The sequence below is a fragment of the Triticum aestivum genome, chromosome 2B, assembly GCF_018294505.1.
Source record: "Triticum aestivum cultivar Chinese Spring chromosome 2B, IWGSC CS RefSeq v2.1, whole genome shotgun sequence".
Lineage (NCBI taxonomy): Eukaryota > Viridiplantae > Streptophyta > Magnoliopsida > Poales > Poaceae > Triticum > Triticum aestivum.
Genome location: NC_057798.1, coordinates 11,315,026 through 11,336,137, shown reverse-complemented (window position 1 = coordinate 11,336,137; position 21,112 = coordinate 11,315,026).

Sequence of the window (21,112 nt, the reverse complement as noted above, 5' to 3'; positions counted from 1 at the left end):
AAGAAAAATGCTGCGAAGAAGACGCTTCACCACCGCACGGGTTCAGGTGGCTACCTGCAAGCCCGGCCTAAGTGGTCCAAGGCTGAGAATGATCTGCTTGAAAAAGGGATCGAACCAGAGACAATGAGATGGCCAGACCGTTGCCGGACTTGGTTCTTCGGGTCTGGCGGAACCTTGGACCCTGTAACAGGATTTTGCCAGTGGACGGACAAGAAACTGGAAATACCAGTCAAGAACCTTCGACACTATATCGATGCAGCGCAGCGAGGGACGTTCCTTCCAAACAGGGAGAAGGACGAGCTCACAATGGCCCTTGGGAATCCTGAGCACCCTGGACGGACACGAGGCACGCCAGGCTCCATTCCGTGGAAGGTTGGTTTTCCGGATGCAGGGGGTTACAAAACCCACGAGAGGAGGAAGAAACTGGAGCAGGACCAACTGCAGGCGCTGCACAAAAGGGTAATGGGGCTAGAGGATCGAGAAGAGGAACGAGAAGCAGCAGATCGCAGCAAACGACCTGCCGAAGCTTCCCCTGAAGCTACCCCGCCATCTCAGCGGAGAAGCAGCGTGGCTTCCACCGAGCTGCTTCAGCTGGAGCATGTCTTGACGGCTCCTGCCAGCTATCCCGTGGATGGTATCACGGAGTCTCAAAATTGCCACATGATGGCGCGATGGATGACTTTGAAGGTCAAGGCGGCTGTTGGCCAAGTTTATCCTAGTGGACCCGGCATAACTTATCACTGCCAGCCGATTCCAAAAGGATATGCTAAGGTGATGGTGGATGAAATAACGGAGGGATTTGAGGACCTCGTGCTTGACCACCCTACCGGTGAAGGGGAGACTAGGCTGGGTTCTGCTCTGAAGACTCCATGCCTATGGAAGAAGGAGCTCATCAACCTTTTGAACTGGACGCCTCCACCTCCTCCTCCTGCTCCGGCGAGTCAGGGCACTCCGCCTCCTCCACCGCCTCCTCCTCCGGCGAGTGACGATCAGGGCACGCGTGGCGGCACTCCGCCTCCTTCTCCGGCGCATGGCGGCACTCTGCCTCCTTCTCCGCCTGTGCCGACGCTCCCGAGCAGCCAGCAGCATCCTCCTTCTCCGCCTCGCCAGCAAGGGCGGAAGAGACCCGCCGCCGCCCCGGCTGCTCCGGTGCGTCGTACTCCTTCTCCTCCGCCTCATAAGCAAGCACGAAAGAAGACAGATGCCGCAGCCGCTCCGTCTGCTCCGGCATCTAGCAGCACAACCAGAGGCGGGAGGCAATACAAATACGGTCCATCATCTCTCAAGCCTCTAGAGAAGTTACCGTACGAGAGGTCCGAGGAGGAAAACGATACGATTGTGCGGACCCACGTGAAGGAGTTCTTTGAAGGGGTGAAAGCAAAGAGACATCCACCTCCGGAGGAGAAGGTAGATCCGGTGAAAGCAAAGCGCACTATCGATGCCCTGAGGAAACCACCAAAGTCTCCGCCGAGAACCAACTATGAGCGCATTACTGAACAGACATATCTCCAAGCCCAGCGGTCGGGAACTACTGTCAGTGCTAAAAGGTCAAAAGAACGAGCAAAGGGGAAAATTTTTGCCTAGCTCGGCGAACAAGCACAACAATCGTGCCCCCCGCTCAATGTGTCTAATGCTCCAGGGACGGTGGCCGGTTATGGCAATCTTGATGATTACCTGCCTGACGATGCACTTCCTGATTTCTTGGAGGTGGACGAACACAGATACGAGTACGGGAAGCCTCTCGTCAAAGATGAAAAATCTCTGACAACAATGATGCGAAGATTCCATAATTGGTACATGGAAACCTGCAGAGAGTCTGAGGGTAAGAATGCTTTGTATCTGCATATTAAAGAGGAGCACGATCTCGTTGCAAATGATCTGTTGACTGTTCCATTTGAGGAGTTCTTCGAGTTCTTCAATCAAAAGGCCCTCGATAAATTATTGGTCTTTTGCTATTGCCTGTAAGTACTATTTCTGTCATTATATATATAGCTCGGCTCTTTCATTGCATGTATTTATAATTAATTATCCTCAATATATTATGCAGATTGAAGATCATCGAGTGCAAAAAACAAGAAATTTATGATATTGGGTTCATTAACACAAATATCATAGATGTATTTCTGGTTGAAAAGGATGTCAAAGAGGCCGAGGACAACTTGCTACGATCGTTGCTCAAAAATCAAAACAAAGATACCATACTCTTTCCTTACAACGGCCCGTGAGTGTTACTATCGTGTGCATGTTCGGTTTCCCTTATTACTCAAGCGAGCTTATAGTAATGTAATTGATGAGTTATGCATGCGTGCGCAGGTACCACTATATTCTTCTGGAGATTAAGCTTGAGCGTGGACTAGTAACCGTCTTAGACTCGAGACGGAAAGATCCCAAATCCTATGCGGACATCACTGAAATGCTCAACAAGTAAGTTCAATCGATCATTATCGCACCATATCGGCAACTTTTTGTTCATTTCCTGATATCTCAAGTAATAATAATAATTTTCTTTGTCTTGCAGGGTTTGGAAACAGTTCACCACAGAAGCTCCGGGACTGCCGAAGGAGTTGACATATAAATGGCCGAAAGTAAGTACTACTGGCTAGCTAGTTGCGCGCATCTCCCGTTGATTCTATAGCTATACTTTCATCAATGCCATTTATAATGCTTCATTATCAGTTTGATTGACCTCTATTTCTCGTAAAGTGCTTGTGGCAGGAGGAAGGGAATGATTTCTGTGGATACTACATGTGCGAGTTCATCCACACCGCGACTTTGAAAAACAAGCGAGGCTACTCTCAAAGACAATATGAAGTGCGTAAGCAATAATATTCACAATTTTATTTTATTACACCATCATTTCTGTTGAGTTTCATTCATATATATGTATTAATTAACCCCCTTCTTCAAATTAGACGTGGCAGATGCGGAATGAACTCCTAGAACCAGATCGCATGAAAGCAATTCAAGAGGAATTGGCGGGATTCTTTCTTGACCATGTCATCAATAAAGCCGGAGAATACCATGTGGAAATTGATTTCAAATGCTAGGGGTTTGTAATTAAGAGATCTTATACATATTGTACATGTATGTAGCCAGTAGCGTCGGATACATGATACGAAAACTTGTTGTTCGACCAATCTCTCGGAGAAGGAGAGGTCGATCGATCACTTCTCTCGGTATGCATGACAAACTTCTGTACTGAATGGTTCTCTCGATCACTTATGTATATATAGTACGTAGCATCGACCAAGCACGGACATAAGAGAGGACACTTCTCTCTATTAATTAGCTAGCTAACACAATATATGAAACACCTAAATTAACCCCCCAAAACCCCCAACATCCCCTCCTTTCAAAAAAAAAACAAAAACCCAAGCCACTGGAATGCTGACACGTGGATGCCTTTTGGTCCCGGTTGGAGCCACCAACCGGGGCCAAAGGCCCCCTGACTGGGCTCGGCGCACAGGGCCACGTGGAGGCACATTGGTCCCGGTTCTAGTTTGAACCGGGACTAATGGGTGGAGGTATTAGTAACGGTCCATTAGTCCCGGTTCATGAACCGGGACTAAAGGCCCTTACGAACCGGGACTATTAGGTGTTTTTCTACTAGTGGAAAGTGTCTGTTGGGTTGGCATGAATCGAGACTGGGATTTGTCACTCCGTGTAAGCGGAGAGGTATCTCTGGGCCCACTCAATAGGACATCATCATAATGTGTACAATGTGACCAAGGGGTTGATCATGGGATGATGTGTTACGGAACGAGTAAAGAGACTTGCCGGTAACGAGATTGAACGAGGTATCGATATACCGACGATCGAATCTCGGGCAAGTACAATACCGTTAGACAAAGGGAATTGTATACGAGATCGATTTAGTCCTTGACATCTTGGTTCATCCGATGAGATCATCATGTAACATGTGGGAGCCAACATGGGTATCCAGATCCTGCTATTGGTTATTGACCTGAGAACGTCTCGGTCATGTCTGCATGGTTCCCGAACCCGTAGGGTCTACACACTTAAGGTTCGATGACGCTAGGGTTATAAAGGAAGTTTGTATGTGGTTAACGAATGTTGTTCTGAGTCCCGGATGAGATCCCAGACGTCACGAGGAGTTCTGGAATGGTCCGGAGGTAAAGATTTATATATGGGAAGTCCTGTTTTGGTCACCGGAAAAGTTTCGGGTTTTATCGGTAACGTACCGGGACCACCGGGAGGGTCCCGGGGGTCCACCAAGTGGGGCCACCATCCCCGGAGTTCTACTTGAGCCAAGTATGGGAGGGGACCAGCCCCAGGTGGGCTGGTGTGCCCCCCCACAAGGGTCCAAGGCGCCTAGGGTTTGGGGAGGGGGCGCCTCCACCTGACTTGGGGGGCAAGTTTCCCCCTCTCCTCCCCTTGGCCGCCACCCTAGATGGGATCTAGGGCTGGCCGCCGCCCCTAGGGGTGGAAACCTAGGTGGGGGCGCAGCCCCCTCTCCCCCGATATATAGTGGAGGCAAAGGAGCAGCCCAACACACGAAGTTCTTCTCCTGTTGGTGCAGCCCTACCTCTCTTTCTCCTCATATCTCGCGGTGCTTGGCGAAGCCCTGCAAGATTGCCACGCTCCTCCACCACCACCACGCCGTTGTGCTGCTGTTGGACGGAGTCTTCCTCAACCTCTCCCTCTCTCCTTGCTAGATCAAGGCATGGGAGACGTCACCGCGTTGTATGTGTGTTGAACGCGGAGGTGCCGTCCGTTCGGCACTAGGATCTCCGGTGATTTGGATCATGACGAGTACGACTCCTTCAACCCCGTTCTCTTGAACGCTTCTGCTTAGCAATCTACAAGGGTATGTAGATGCACTCTCCTTGCCCTCGTTGCTGGTTTCTCCATAGATAGATCTTGGTGACACGTAGGAAAATTTTGAATTTCTGCTACGTTCCCCAACACCCCTTGCAGTAAGGCGTAGTCTAGCTGAGCCTTCTTCATCAGGCTCGATTCCATAACTCATAGATAGGCTCTTTGCCAATTTCTAAATAAGAAAAACATATCAATTAATAAATAGCCTCGCACATACTCTTGCAAATAAGTATATATGGATTATCTACACTATTAATAGTTCCTTAGATTCTACACTAATAAGCATGTGATCAAACTCTACACTAAAACATATCATCGACTAGATTCCACACAACATACCATATCATTGCACTGTACACTAAGTATTTCATCGGATAATTTGCATTTGTAAGTATAACATACCATATCATGTCGATCAACCATGGTACTTTTCAGGCGGGTCACGAATGGCACCCCGACAAAGTCAGCACATGGCGGAATTATGTCCCACAGGGTGGACACCTCCTCCTCGCTCAGCCTCATTCTTTGAGCTACGATGGCTTCATGAAAGGGGTCATCATCATCTTCATCGAGTGGGTCCTCATTATCTTCATCATCTTCATGATCTTCATCATCTTCGTCATCTTCATCATCTTCCACCAGGTTGAGATAAATGACAGCCAGCTTGGGTCTTTCTGCTCTGAAGGAGAAGCTGATCAACTCACCACCAGTAAGACGCATGCGGGCGATGAAACGGGCCCATCCATCTCCTCCAATCTGCGACATATTGCGTCCTTTCTCGACCTACATAGTGTACGGCCCCCCAGGAGCCTCAAATGTCATAGTGTCTCCTGTCAGCTTGTTGAATTTCAACCTCACATTGCATGGGACGATCTGTGTAAAATAAGCAAAATGACACAATGCAGTAATGCCAACACTAAAAATAAAATAGTTGTTACATTTCATCTAATTTCTTACCGCCGCATGACGAAAACTCGGCTGGAAGTAGATGCCGAAGAGCTTGCAAGTTGCAAGGCTGCTGGCGCACCTTGACTTGCACAGTCGACATAGTGGTGGTGGTGGTGGCACCATTTGTCCTAAAGCAATATGAGCAAAGGATTAACGATCCACTTCACAGGAAAGAAAAATAGTAGCATGTGATATTTTTGGTTCTTCGGCGAGAAGCAAATTGATGGACAATTATAATCCTAAGATCTAGTAACTTATTACAAAAAACAAAAGCATCTACCTATCCATGTATAGAAAATATAACAATAAAATGGTGCATACTAAATCAACTAAATCAACTAGCCTACTAAATCAACTAAATCAAAATATTCTAAATTAACTAAATCAACTAGCCTACTAAATCAACTAAATCATATCAACTAAATCAAAATGATGCATATGAACTAGCCTACTAAATCAAAATGTAGCTGAGAGAAGGAGGGGCGACTCGGGGAGGGAGAAGAGAGTAGGAAGGAGGAGGAAGGCGGAGCAAGGAGGGGCCGACCGGCGGCCAGTGGACGGAGGACGGAGGAGGAAGGCGGAGCGAGGAGGGGCCGGCCAACGGTGAGTGGATCAGGGAGGACGGAGGAGGAGGCCGGTACCGAGTCCAGCAAGGAGGAGGAGGTGACGGCGGCGCAGAGGGAGGAGGGGCGACGGGGAAGGGCCGGCGCGGGGGGTTGAGGGGGAGACCCAGTGAGTGTGTGAGTGTGACTGGATCGGATAGAGGAGAGGGGCGGGGTAGGAGATGGAATGGCTTAGTAGTAGCGTGCTATAGAGAAGGACACTACTGCTAAACTACCTAGCAGTAGCGCCTTTCACAGAGAAAGCGCTACTGCTATGTGTCAGCATGTACAAATAGACTTCAAAAATACATTGATCATCAAGGATCTTTTTGTGTACAATCTGATTTGTCAATATGAGTCCTCACCGGTTTAGGAACCGGTGAAGACTCATATTGCGGCCACAAATTCTACACATAGAGTTCGATGAAGACCAAGTGCTTATCAAAGTTTGAGAAGTAACATATTTAAGGTGGTAGAAACTCTCTTCACAGAGCGAGGTGGGACTAAATTTTTTAGTAAACTTAGCAGTAGTGCTTATTGGTGAAATGCGCTGCTACTGTGATCGGTAGCAGTAGCGCTCTTCGTGGTAACGTGCTGCTGCTAGAACTAGCCTCGCGGCGGACTCGTGCAAATTATAGCAGTAGCGCTTCTGAGAGAGGGCACGCTACTGCTATATTTGTTTCAGCAGCGAGTTATGTTTGCGCGCGCTACTGCTACCTAGTAGCAACGCCTTATTTTAAAGCGCGCTGCTGGTAAGATTCTCTGTATAGGCTTTTCCCTAGTAGTGGCAGACCATTCACATACATCCATTGCTGGATGAAGCTCAAGGGGCAGTGTCTATGGGACGACATTTAATGGCTCTGATATTAATCCATTCACACACATCCATTGCTGGATGAAGCTCAAGGGGCAGTATCTGTGGGACGACATTTGCCGGCTCTGATTATTAATCCCGTATCTTTGAATTTGATATATTCATGGAAAACTTGTTGAACATTTGGTTATCTTGTTGAACTATTTGGGTATTATATATCCTATACCACGACACCCCAGCCCACCACGCCCATGCGACAAACCAGACGGCGGTAAGTTATGAGCATCCTTTATCTGACCTGGAGGTTCCCCCGGGTTTTGGCCCGATTCCACGGTTCAGCCAGTCATCTGCTGATGTTCCTACTGTGAACGATGGTGTACCTACTGCAAATCTCAATGCACAGAAGAATCTGACAGCATACGATGCAAGACCAGATGCTATGGCAAAGAACAACCTGCGGGTGAAGGAAAAACAGAAGGCATCTGAAGGGGAAAACATGGAAGGCAACAAAAAGATCAAGAAAAGCTCAGGTGAGGCAGTGTCGTTGCTTGGCAAAATGGTGTTCATGGGACTGCAAGTGTGGATGAAACTGGAGGGGAATCTGTAGGGAAACCAACTGAACAGTGTAAAAAAAGATGAACAGAGGGTAAGAGGGAGGAGAGCAAATCTAGAGATGATGGTGGTACGAAAGCAACCGAGCCCGGGGCTCTCGGTTAACTGGTGGGTGCTGCTGAAAGCTCTTGCCAGGAGACATGACACTCATCGGCTGGAATTGTCGGGAATTGGGCAGCCTCGTACAGTTTGCGAACTGGTGGGACTTGTGCACACCCATAAGCCTAAGTTGGAATCTCTCTTGGAAACCCAGAAGAGCGATGACTACGTGAATAAATTGAGATGGAGGTTGGGCCTCTGGTATTGTATCGTGCAACCCGGCACTGGCAAAAGTGTGGTCGTTGTGATGTTTTATGATGAGGATGTTGAAATAAAAGAAATAAATGTTGGTCCGAGATATATCGATGTGTATATTCGTTTAATTCATAATGAGATGCAACGGAGGGGTACCTTTGTTTATGGTGAGCCAACATAACACGAAAGGCAACACATGTGGGAGCTCTTGAGAAGAATTAGGAATAATTCCTCTGAACCTTGGCTCGTGATTGGTGACTAATGGTAGAGAAAACACTTCTCGAGAGCAAAGAAATCAGAAAAAAAGCAAAATGGTCGAGTTTCACAGAGTCTTGGCGGACTGCAATATCCAGGATTTGGGCTACAAGGGAACCACATGGACATATAAAAAAACAAAGTGGAAGAAATAATGTTTGGGCATGGCTCGATAGAGGTGTTGCTTCACCAGAATCGAACAAGGCATTTAGGGAAGCGACGGTTGAACATATCCTTGACTGAATTTGTCAGCAGTACAAGGAGCATGGTGGCAGCGATGCAACCCTCAGTGGTGTAGCAAGCAAACTCAAAACCATGAGAGGCATCCTGGGCCAATGGGCTCAAAAAGAGTTCGTTCATTCATCAACAACATCGAATCACTTGGAACTAAACTCCAGAACTTGAGGATATGGTCACCCTCTTTAGAAACTGTAGAGAAAATAAAAAAAACTAAAGCAAAATTTGACGAATGGCTGCTAAGAGAGGAGGTCATGTGGAAACAACAATGACACATAGTTTGGTTGAGAGCAGGGGACTAAAATACAGAGTTCTTCCATAGGAAAGTAACATGGAGAAGAAAGAAGAACAAGATTGTATAACTAAGGAGAGTGGATGGGCCATAGGCAGAGAACACTGAAGATATACACAAGGAAATCAATAAGTTTTCAGGAAATTATATGAGAAAGATGAGGGTGTTAACCTACAGAATTTAATTGACCTAATCCTGAGGAGAGTGGATTACCATATGAACGAAGCACTCACTAAACCCTTCTCTAATGCCGAGGTGAGTGATGCCCTCTTCCAGATTGGGCCGCTCAAACGCCCGGACCACACGGTTTTTGAGCGAGATTTTTTCAGCGGAACTGGGAAGTATTAAAACAGGAAGTGACCCAGGTGGTCCAAGGTTTTTTCACTGATGGGGTGATGCCGGAGGGTGTGAACGAAACTACCATTGCGCTAATTCCTAAGAACAATGACCGTCAAGGAATTAAGGATTTTCGACCAATCAGTCTATGCAATGTTATTTGCAAGGTCATATTCAAGATTTTTGTTAGCTGGCTACACCCTTTTCTTGATGACCTTATTTCTGAAACACAGAGCGCGTTTTTCCGAGGGAGAATGATAATGGACAACACAATAATTGCCTTTGAGTGTTTCCATAAGATCCAACATGGCGAGAATCCGAGAAACTCCCATTGTGTGTAGAAACTCGACCTAGCAAAGGCATACAACCTTGTTGATTGGAGGTTCTTAGTGTTGGAAATATGCCCTAGAGGCAATAATAAAATAATTATTATTATATTTCCTTGTTCATGATAATTGTTTGTTATTCATGCTATAATTGTGTTATCTGGAAATCGTAATACATGTGTGAATACATAGACCACAACATTTCCCTAGTAAGCCTCTAGTTGACTAGCTCTTTGATCAATAGATAGTCATGGTTTCCTGACTATGGACATTGGCTATCGTTGATAACGGGATCACATCATTAGGAGAATGATGTGATGGACAAGACCCAATCCTAAGCATAACACAAGATCGTGTAGTTCGTTTGCTAGAGCTTTTCTAATGTCAAGTATCATTTCCTTAGACCATGAGATCGTGTAACTCACAGATACCGTAGGAGTGCTTTGGGTGTATCAAATGTCACAACGTAACTGGGTGGCTATAAAGGTATACTACAGGTATCTTCGAAAGTGTCTGTTGGGTTGACACGGATCGAGACTGGGATTAGTCACTCCGTATGACAGAGAGGTATCTCTGGGCCCACTCGATAATGCATCATCATAATGAGCTCAATGTGACCAAGTGTTTGGTCACGGGATCATGCATTACGGTACGAGTAAAGTGACTTGCCGGTAACGAGATTGAATGAGGTATTGGTATACCGACGATCGAATTTCGGGCAAGTAACGTATCGATTGACAAAGGGAATTGTATACGGGATTACTCGAATCCTCGACATCGTGGTTGATTCGATGAGATCATCGTGGAAAATGTGGGAGCCAACATGGGTATCCAGATCCCGCTGTTGGTTATTGGCCGAAGAGCTGTCTCGGTCATGTCTGCGTGATTCCCGAACCCGTAGGGTCTACACACTTAAGGTTCGGTGACGCTAGGGTTGTAGAGATATTAGTATGCGGTAACCCAAAAGTTGGTCGGACTCCCGGATGAGATCCCGGACGTCACGATGAGTTCCGGAATGGTCCAGAGGTGAAGAATTGTATATAGGAAGTCCAGTTTCGGCCACCGGGAAAGGTTCGGGGGTCACCGGTATTGTACCGGGACCACCGGAAGGGTCCCGGGGGTCCACCGGGTGTGGCTACCTATCCCGAAGGGCCACGTGGGCTGAAGAGGGAAGGAAATCAGCCCCTGGTGGGCTGGTGCGCCCCCCCTTGGGCCTCCCCTGCGCCTAGGGTTGGAAACCCTTGGGGTGTGGGGGCGCCCCACTTGACTTGGGGGGCAAGTCCCCCCCCCCTAGCCCCCCCCCTTGAGATGGGATCTCTAGGGGGGAGGCGCACCCCCTAGGACCGCTATATAAAGATGGGGGAGGGAGGGCAGCCGCACCCTAGTCCCTGGCGCCTCCCTCTCCCCCCGTACCACCTCTCCCTCTTGCTGAGCTTGGCGAAGCCCTGCCAAGATCGCTGCTACTTCCACCACCACGCCGTCGTGCTGCTGGATCTCCATCAACCTCTCCTTCCCCCTTGCTGGATCAAGAAGGAGGAGACGTCTTCCCCAACCGTACGTGTGTCGAACGCGGAGGTGCCGTCCGTTCGGCACTAGGATCTTCGGTGATTTGGATCACCACGAGTACGACTCCCTCAACCCCGTTCTCTTGAACGCTTCCGCTCGCGATCTACAAGGGTATGTAGATGCACTCCTCTCTCTCGTTGCTAGATGACTCCATAGATTGATCTTGGTGAAGCATAGAAATTTTTTATTTTCTGCAACGTTCCCCAACAGTGGCATCATGAGCTAGGTCTATGCGTAGTTTCTATGCACGAGTAGAACACAAATTTGTTGCGGGCGTAGATGTTGTCAATTTTCTTGACACTACTAGTCTTATCTTGTTTAGGCGGCATCGTGGGATGAAGCGGCCCGGACAGACCTTACACGTACGCTTACGTGAGACAGGTTCCACCGACTGACATGTACTAGTTGCATAAGGTGGCTAGCGGGTGTCTGTCTCTCCCCCTTTAGTTGGATCGGATTCGATGAAAAGGGTCCTTATGAAGGGTAAATAGAAATTGGCATATCACGTTGTGGTTTTACGTAGGTAAGAAACGATCTTGCTAGAACCCTATTGCAGCCACGAAAAAAACATGCAACAACTATTAGAGGACGTCTAACTTGATTTTGGAGCATGTGCCTTGTGATGTGATATGGCCAAAAGGTTGTGATGAATAATATATATGTGATGTATGAGATCATGTTCTTATAATAGGAATCACGACTTGCATGTCAATGAGTATGACAACCGGCAGGAGCCATAGGAGTTGTCTTAATTATTGTATGACCTGCGTGTTAATGATTTAACGCCATGTAATTACTTTACTTTATTGCTAAACCGTTAGCCATAGTAGTAGAAGTAATAGTTGGCGAACAACTTCATGGAGACACGATGATGGAGATCATGATGATGGAGATCATGGTGTCGTGCCGGTGATGAAGATGATCATGGCGCCCCGAAGATGGAGATCAAAGGAGCAATATGATATTGGCCATATCATGTCACTATTTGATTGCATGTGATGTTTATCATGTTTTTGCATCTTATTTGCTTAGAACGACGGTAGTAAATAAGATGATCCCTCATAATAATTTCAAGAAAGTGTTCCCCCTAACTGTGCGCCGTTGCGAAAGTTCGTTGTTTCGAAGCACCACGTGATGATCGGGTGTGATAGATTCCAACGTCCACATACAACGGGTGTAAGACAGATTTACACATGCATAAACACTTAGGTTGACTTGACGAGCCTAGCATGTACAGACATGGCCTCGGAACACAAGAGACCGAAAGGTCGAACATGAGTCGTATAGAAGATACGATCAACATGGAGATGTTCACCGATGATGACTAGTCCGTCTCACGTGATGATCGGACACGGCCTAGTCGACTCGGATCATGTATCACTTAGATGACTAGAGGGATGTCTAATCTGAGTGGGAGTTCATTAAATCATTTGATTAGATGAACTTAATTATCATGAACTTAGTTTAAAAACCTTTGCAAAATGTCTTGTAGATCAAATGGCCAACGCTCATGTCAACTTCAACTTCAACGCGTTCCTAGAGAAAACCAAGCTGAAGATGATGGCAGCAACTATACGGACTGGGTCCAGAACCTGAGGATCATCCTCATAGCTGCCAAGAAAGCATATGTCCTAGAAGCACCGCTAGGTGAAGCACCCATCCCAGAGAACCAAGACGTTATGAGTTGCCAGTCACGTGCTGATGATTACTCCCTCGTTCAGTGCGGCATGCTTTACAGCTTAGAACCGGGGCTTCAAAAGCGTTTTGAGCAACACAGAGCATATGAGATGTTCGAATAGCTGAAAATGGTTTTCCATGCTCATGCCCGGGTCGAGAGATATGAAGTCTCCGACAAGTTCTACAGTTGTAAGATGGAGGAAAATAGTTCTGTCAGTGAGCACATACTCAAAATGTCTTGATTGCACAACCGCTTGTCCCAGCTAGACATTAACCTCCTGGACGAGGAGGTCATTGACAGAATCCTTCAGTCGCTCCCACCTAGCTACAAGAGCGTTGTGATGAACTACAATATGCAGGGGATGGTAAAACTATTCCTGAAGTATTTTCAATGCTTAAATCAGCGGAGGTGGAAATCAAAAAGGAGCATCAAGTGTTGATGGTCAATAAAACCACTAGTTTCAAGAAAGGCAAGGGTAAGAAGAACTTCAAGAAGGATGGCAAGGGAGTTGCCGTGCCCGGTAAGCCAGTTGCCAGGAAGAAGCCAAAGAATGGACCCAAGCCTGAGACTGAGTGCTTTTATTGCAAAGGGAAGGGTCACTGGAAGGGGAACTGCCCCAAATACTTAGCGGACAAGAAGGCCGGCAACACCAAAGGTATATGTGATATACATGTAATTGATGTGTACCTTACCAGTACTCGTAGTAGCTCCTGGGTATTTGATACCGGTGCGGTTGCTCATATTTGTAACTCAAAACAGGAGCTGCGGAATAAGCGGAGACTGGCGAAGGACGAGGTGACGATGCGCGCCGGGAATGGTTCCAAGGTCGATGTGATCGCCTTTGGCACGCTACCTCTACATTTACCTACGGGATTAGTTTTAAACCTCAATAATTGTTATTTAGTGCCAGCTTTGAGCATGAACATTGTATCTGGATCTCATTTAATACGAGATGGCTACTCATTTAAATCCGAGAATAATGGTTGTTCTATTTATATGAAAGATATGTTTTATGGCCATGCCCCGCTGGTCAATGGTTTATTCTTAATGAATCTCGAACGTGATGTTACACATATTCATAGTGTGAATATCAAAAGATGTAAGATTAATAATGATTGTCCCACATATCTGTGGCACTGCCGCCTTGGTCATATTGGTGTCAAACGCATGAAGAAGCTCCATACAGATGGACTTTTGGAGTCTCTTAGTTTCGAATCATTTGACACATGCGAACCATGCCTCATGGGTAAAATGACCAAGACTCCGTTCTTCGGAACAATGGAGCGAGCAACCAACTTATTGGAAATTATACATACCGATGTGTGCGGTCCAATGAGCATTGAGGCTCGCGGTGGCTATCGTTATGTTCTCACTCTCACTGATGACTTAAGTAGATATGGGTATGTCTACTTGATGAAACACAAGTCTGAGACATTTGAAAAGTTCAAGGAATTTCAGAATGAGGTAGAAAATCAACGTGACCGAAAAATAAAGTTCTTACGTTCAGATCGTGGAGGAGAATATTTAAGTCACGAATTTGGTACGCACTTAAGGAAATGTGGAATTGTTTCGCAACTCACGCCGCCTGGAACACCTCAGCGTAACGGTGTGTCCGAACGTCGTAATTGCACTTTATTGGATATGGTGCGGTCTATGATGTCTCTTACCGATTTACCACTTTCATTTTGGGGGTACGCTCTAGAGACAGCTACATTCACTTTAAATAGGGCACCGTATAAATCCGTTGAGATGACACCATATGAATTATGGTTTGGGAAGAAACCTAAGCTGTCGTTTCTAAAAGTTTGGGGATGCGATGCTTATGTCAAGAAACTTCAACCTGAAAAGCTCGAACCCAAATCGGAAAAAATGTGTCTTCATAGGATACCCTAAGGAAACCATTGGGTATACCTTCTACGTTAGATCCGAAGGCAAGATCTTTGTTGCCAAGAACGGGTCCTTTTTGGAGAAAGAGTTTCTCTCGAAAGAAGTAAGTGGGAGGAAAGTGGAACTTGATCAAGTACTACCTCTTGAACCGGTAAGTAGCGCAGCTCAGGAAGATGTTCCTGTGGTGCCCGCACCGACTAGAGAGGAAATTAATGATGATGATCAAGGTACTTCGGTTCAAGTTACTACTGAACTTCATAGGTCCACAAGGCCACGTTCCACACCAGAGTGGTATGGCAACCCTGTCCTGGAAATCATGTTGTTAGACAACGGTGAACCTTCGAACTATGAAGAAGCGATGGCGGGCCCAGATTCCAACAGATGGCTTGAAGACATGCAATCCGAGATAGAATCCATGTATGAAAACAAAGTGTGGACTTTGACAGACTTGCCCGATTATCGGCGAGCGATAGAAAATAAATGGATCTTTAAGAAGAAGACGGATGCGGATGGTAATGTTACCATCTATAAAGCTCGACTTGTCGCTAAGGGTTATCGGCAAGTTCAAGGGGTTGACTATGATGAGACTTTCTCTCCCGTAGCGAAGCTGAAGTCCGTCCGAATCATGTTAGCAATTGCCGCATACTATGATTATGAGATATGGCAAATGGACGTCAAAACGGCATTCCTCAACGGCTATCTTAAGGAAGAACTGTATATGATGCAGCCGGAAGGTTTTGTCGATCCTGAGAATGCTAACAAGGTATGCAAGCTCCAACGATCCATTTATGGGCTGGTGCAAGCATCTCGGAGTTGGAACATTCGCTTGGATGAGATGATCAAAGCGTTTGGGTTTATGCCGACTTATGGAGAAGCCTGCGTTTACAAGAAAGTGAGTGGGAGCTCTGTAGCATTTCTCATATTATATGTAGATGACATACTTTTGATGGGAAATGATATAGAACTTTTGGACAGCATTAAGGCCTACTTGAATAAGTGTTTTTCAATGAAGGACCTTGGAGAAGCTTCTTACATATTAGGCATCAAGATCTATAGAGATAGATCAAGACGCCTCATATGTCTTTCACAAAGGACATACCATGATAAGATATAGAAAAAGTTCAATATGGATCAGTCCAAGAAGGGGTTCTTGCCTGTGTTGCAAGGTGTGAAATAGCTCGGCTCAATGCCCGACCACGGCAGAAGATAGAGAAAAGATGAGTGTCATCCCCTACGCATCGGCTGTAGGGTCTATTATGTATGCCATGCTGTGTACCAGACCTGATGTAAACCTTGATGAAAGTTTGGTAGGAAGGTACCAAAGCAATCCCGGCATGGAACACTGGACAGCGTTCAAGAATATCCTGAAGTACCTGAAAAGGACTAAGGATATGTTTCTCGTTTATGGAGGTGACGAAGAGCTCGTCGTAAAGGGTTACGTCAATGCTAGCTTCGACACAGATCTGGATGAATCTAAGTCACAAACCGGATACGTGTATATTTTGAATCGAGGGGCAGTAAGCTGGTGCAGTTGCAAGCAAAGCGTCGTGGCGGGATCTACATGTGAAGAGGGTACATGGCAGCCTCGGAGGCAGCGTATGAAGCAATCTGGATGAAGGAGTTCATCACCGACCTAGGAGTCATACCCAATGCGTCGGGGCCGATCACTCTCTTCTGTGACAACATTGGAGCTATTGCCCTTGCCACGGAGCCCAGGTTTCACAAGAAGACCAGGCACAACAAGCGTCGCTTCAACACCATTCGTGAAAATATTCAAGATGGAGACATAGATATTTGCAAAGTGCATACGGATCTGAATGTCGCAGATCCGTTGACTAAACCTCTTCCGCGAGCAAAACATGATCAACACCAGAACTCTATGGGTGTTCAATTCATCACAATGTAACTAGATTATTGACTCTAGTGCAAGTGGTAGACTGTTGGAAATATGCCCTAGAGGCAATAATAAAATGATTATTATTATATTTCCTTGTTCATGATAATTGTCTGCTATTCATGCTATAATTGTGCTATCCGGAAATCGTAATACATGTGTGAATACATAGACCACAACATGTCCCTAGTAAGCCTCTGGTTGACTAGCTCGTTGATCAATAGATAGTCATGGTTTCCTGACTATGGACATTGGATGTCGTTGATAACGGGGTCACATCATTAGGAGAATGATGTGATGGACAAGACCCAATCCTAAGCATAGCACAAGATCATGTAGTTCGTTTGCTAGAGGTTTTCTAATGTCAAGTATCATTTCCTTAGACCATGAGATCGTGTAACTCCCGGATACTGTAGGAGTGCTTTGGGTGTACCAAACGTCACAACGTAACTGGGTGGCTATAAAGGTATATTACAGGTATCTCCGAAAGTGTCTGTTGGGTTGACACTGATCGAGACAGAGATTCGTCACTCCGTATGACGGAGAGATATCTCTGGGCCCACTCGATAATGCATCATCATAATGAGCTCAATGTGACCAAGTGTTTGGTCACGGGATCATGCATTACGATACGAGTAAAGTGACTTGCCGGTAACGAGATTGAATGAGGTATTGGGATACCGATGATCGAATCTCGGGCAAGTAACGTACCGATTGACAAAGGGAATTGTATACGGGATTACTTGAATCCTCGACATCGTGGTTCATTCGATGAGATCATTGTGGAACATGTGGTAGCCAACATGGGTATCCATATCCCGCTATTGGTTATTGGCCGGAGAGCTGTCTCGGTCATGTCTGTGTGATTCCCGAACTCGTAGGGTCTACACACTTAAGGTTCGGGGATGCTAGGGTTGTAGAGATATTAGTATGCGGTAACACGAAAGTTGTTCGGAGTCCTGGATGAGATCCCGGACGTCACGAGGAGTTCCGGAATGGTCCGGAGGTGAAGAATTGTATATAGGAAGTCCAGTTTCGGCCACCGAGAAAGTTTCGGGGGTCACCGGTATTGTACCGGGACCACCGGAAGGGTCCCGGGGATCCACCGGGTGGGGCCACCTATCCCGGAGGGCCACGTGGGCTGAAGAGGGAAGGGAACCAGCCCCTTGTGGGCTGGTGCGCCCCCCTTGGGCCTCCCCTGCGCCTAGGGTTGGAAACCCTAGGGGTGGGGGGCGCCCCACTTGACTTGGGGGGCAAGTCCCCCCCCTAGTCCCCCCCCCTTGAGATGGGATCTCTAGTGGGGCGGCGCACCCCCTAGGCCCCCTATATAAAGAGGGGGGAGGGAGGGCAGCCGCACCCTAGTCCCTGGCGCCTCCCTCTCCCCCCGTACCACCTCTCCCTCTCGCTGAGCTTGCCGAAGCCCTGCCGAGATCGCTGCTACTTCCACCACCACGCCGTCGTGCTGCTGGATCTCCATCAACCTCTCCTTCCCCCTTGCTGGATCAAGAAGGAGGAGACGTCTTCCCCAACCGTACGTGTGTTAAACGCGGAGGTGTCGTCCGTTCGGCACTAGGATCTTCGGTGATTTGGATCACGACGAGTACGACTCCCTCAACCCCGTTCTCTTGAACGCTTCCGCTCCCGATCTACAAGGGTATGTAGATGCATTCCTCTCTCTTGTTGCTAGATGACTCCATAGATTGATCTTGGTGAAGCATAGAAATTTTTTATTTTCTGCAACGTTCCCCAACACTTAGAGGGTGTGCTGTAGAATTTTGGATTTCATGAGAAGTGGACAAAATGGGTTATGGCATGTGTCTGGATGGTTAGATTTTCTGTGAGATGCAATGGAGAGCTGCTAGAACCATTCACACCATCAAGGGGCCTCTGGCAAGGTGACCCTGTGAGTCCATATTTATATCTCTTGGTTGCTGAAAGTCTGGCTACCCTACTTGATAGAGAGGTGAGGGATGGAGGTATTACACCCATCAAGATTGCGTGCGAGCCCGAGAATTTCAAACTTGTTGTTCGCCGATGATGGCCTACTTTTTTAAAAGGCAACAGCAACCCAGGCAAGGAGAGTGAAGGAGGTTCTTAATTCCTTCCAAATGGGCAAGCAGCAACTTCTCAGCCAAAGCATGTGCCCACTCCTTTTTTGAGAGGCAAACATCAACCAGGAGGAAGGAGATCAAGGAATTGTTGGGGGTGGAGTTCGCCTCATTTGGAAGCAAATACCTGGGTCTTCCAACCCAGGAGGGGAGAATGAAGAACGGTAACTTCCAACCGAGTATGGAGAGATTCGATAAAAGATGCAATAACTGGAATGAGATGTTCATGTCCCAAGCAGTGAAGGAGGTAAACGTCAAGGCAGTGGCACAATCTCTACCAACATATGCCATGGTTTTTTTAAAACTAAATCAGAGCTTATGCGACAACTATGAGAAAGTCATTAAAGACTTCTGGTGGGGTGACAATGAAGAGAAACAAATGGTTCACTGGATGTTGTGGGTGAACATGACAAAACCAAAATGCGATCGAGGTATCGGCTTCCGGGATATGCAGTTGTTTAATCAGGCTCTCCTTGCTAGGCAAGGCTGCATCTTGCTACATAAGTCTGATAGCCTTTGTGCCAGGGTGCTAAAATCCAAATATTATCCAAATGGCAATCTTCTGGACACTGTATTTGCTTCAAACGCCTCTCTGGCATGGAGGGGGGTTGAGTTTGGACTGGACTGTTGAAAAAAAGTCTAATTTGGTGAATTGGGGATGGCACTAGTATCCAGATCACGAGACATCAATGGATCCCTAGGAAAGAAGGGTTGAAAGTTGCCTCCTTTATTACGAGATCTAGACTTCGATGGGTTAACCAGCTGATTGATCCGGAAACAAAGCAATAGAAGGTGGAACTAGTGAAGCTAATTTTCCATGCCTTCAACGCGGATGAGATTTGCAAACTAAAAAACCCGAGAGAAGGAGTTGAGGACTGTATAGCATGGCACTACGAAAAAAATGGAATCTTTACGGTCTACAAACTTGCAGATTCGCTCAAAAGGAAGGGAATGGAAAAAGGAACCAGCTCCTCGAGAGACCCGGGCGACCGAAGCATTTGGAATGCCATTTGGAAGGCAAAATTCCCAGAGAAGGTAAAGGTTTTTGGTTGGAGAGTGGCTACAAATTCTCTGGCTACTAAATGCAATACATTCAAAGGACCATTACGGGGGACAATGTTTGTGAAATTTGTGGAGCTGGAAAAGAGGATGAATACCATGCTATTGTCACATGCACTAGGAGTGTGGCGCTACAACATTCCATGAGGGCCTTTTGGGTGATCCCCAAAGAAGCAGAGTTCAAATATACGGGCATGGGTTGGCTGCAACAGCTGCGGCTCGCACATTCAGAGGAAACCAGGGCTAAAACAATGCTGATCCTCTGGCAGGCATGGAGTTTGGGAAATAACGTCATACACGGTGACAGGAAGGATACTGTTTCGGGATCAGTTCGATATCCGATTAGACTGTATGATGAGATTAGTCGGCTGCTTTTGATCCTGTCGATGCAAACGACCAAAACAAATTGTCGTTGTTCCCGGTCAGACTCTGCGTACGCACCCGTCCTGCCACTAATCACTGGGTTACTCCCCCACCTGGTAAAACAAAGAGGAATCGGGGCAAACGGACGCGGATTTTTAGAGCACGGGCTCCTGGACATCTCCTATCCTCACCATCTAATGTTGCTTTGAGATCCGTACTATACAACCAACTTACTACATGAAAACTTTCTCTTTTTTGTTTCTTCAAAACAAAACAAAACAAAACAAAACAAAACAACAAGAAAAATATAGAAAATGAGATTTTTTTTAATTAAAAATCTTATTTCTATTATTTATGATGCGCGAAAAAATCTGAAAGTATTTTTCCCACATTCTAGTAAGAATGTTCTGTTGTGCTGAAAAAGTATGAAGTTCATATGTTAAACTATATGAGAGAAACGAAAAAGAGAAAAGTATTTGCACGAATCGCGATGCAGAATTGAATGGCTAGATAAGGGGGTGTCCATGAGCCTAAACTCCATCGGATATTTTCCCGGGGCAAACTTGGGGAGGTGCTGTCGCAAGGGTTCAAAAAGGGCATGTTTTCATGTCTGTTGGCAGCTGGAGGCTCGACCGTTGCAGTTCAGTGGAAGAGGCGGAAGGTGCACTTGCTATTATGGGTCCAATTGAACTTGCAAAAAAATGGCCAGATGATCCTTGAGACTGACAGTGCAGGGATTGGGCGCAGTCTGCAGTACGAGGAGATGTGCAGATCGGCTTGCCATGCAGTGCTTGCCGATGCAAGACACTTGCTCTCTCATTTCTCCCACTTGCTCTCAAAACAAAATAGCTCACGAGCTGGCAGCTACAGCTCGGAAATCCGGTGATTTTATGTTGATGGTGGATGTCCCGCCGGAGAGTACAACTGAATCCTGCATATGCAGCTCCTTCCCCGATCCAAAGTGTGCACAGGAGAGAAAACTCGCTCGCCCATCCCGCTCCC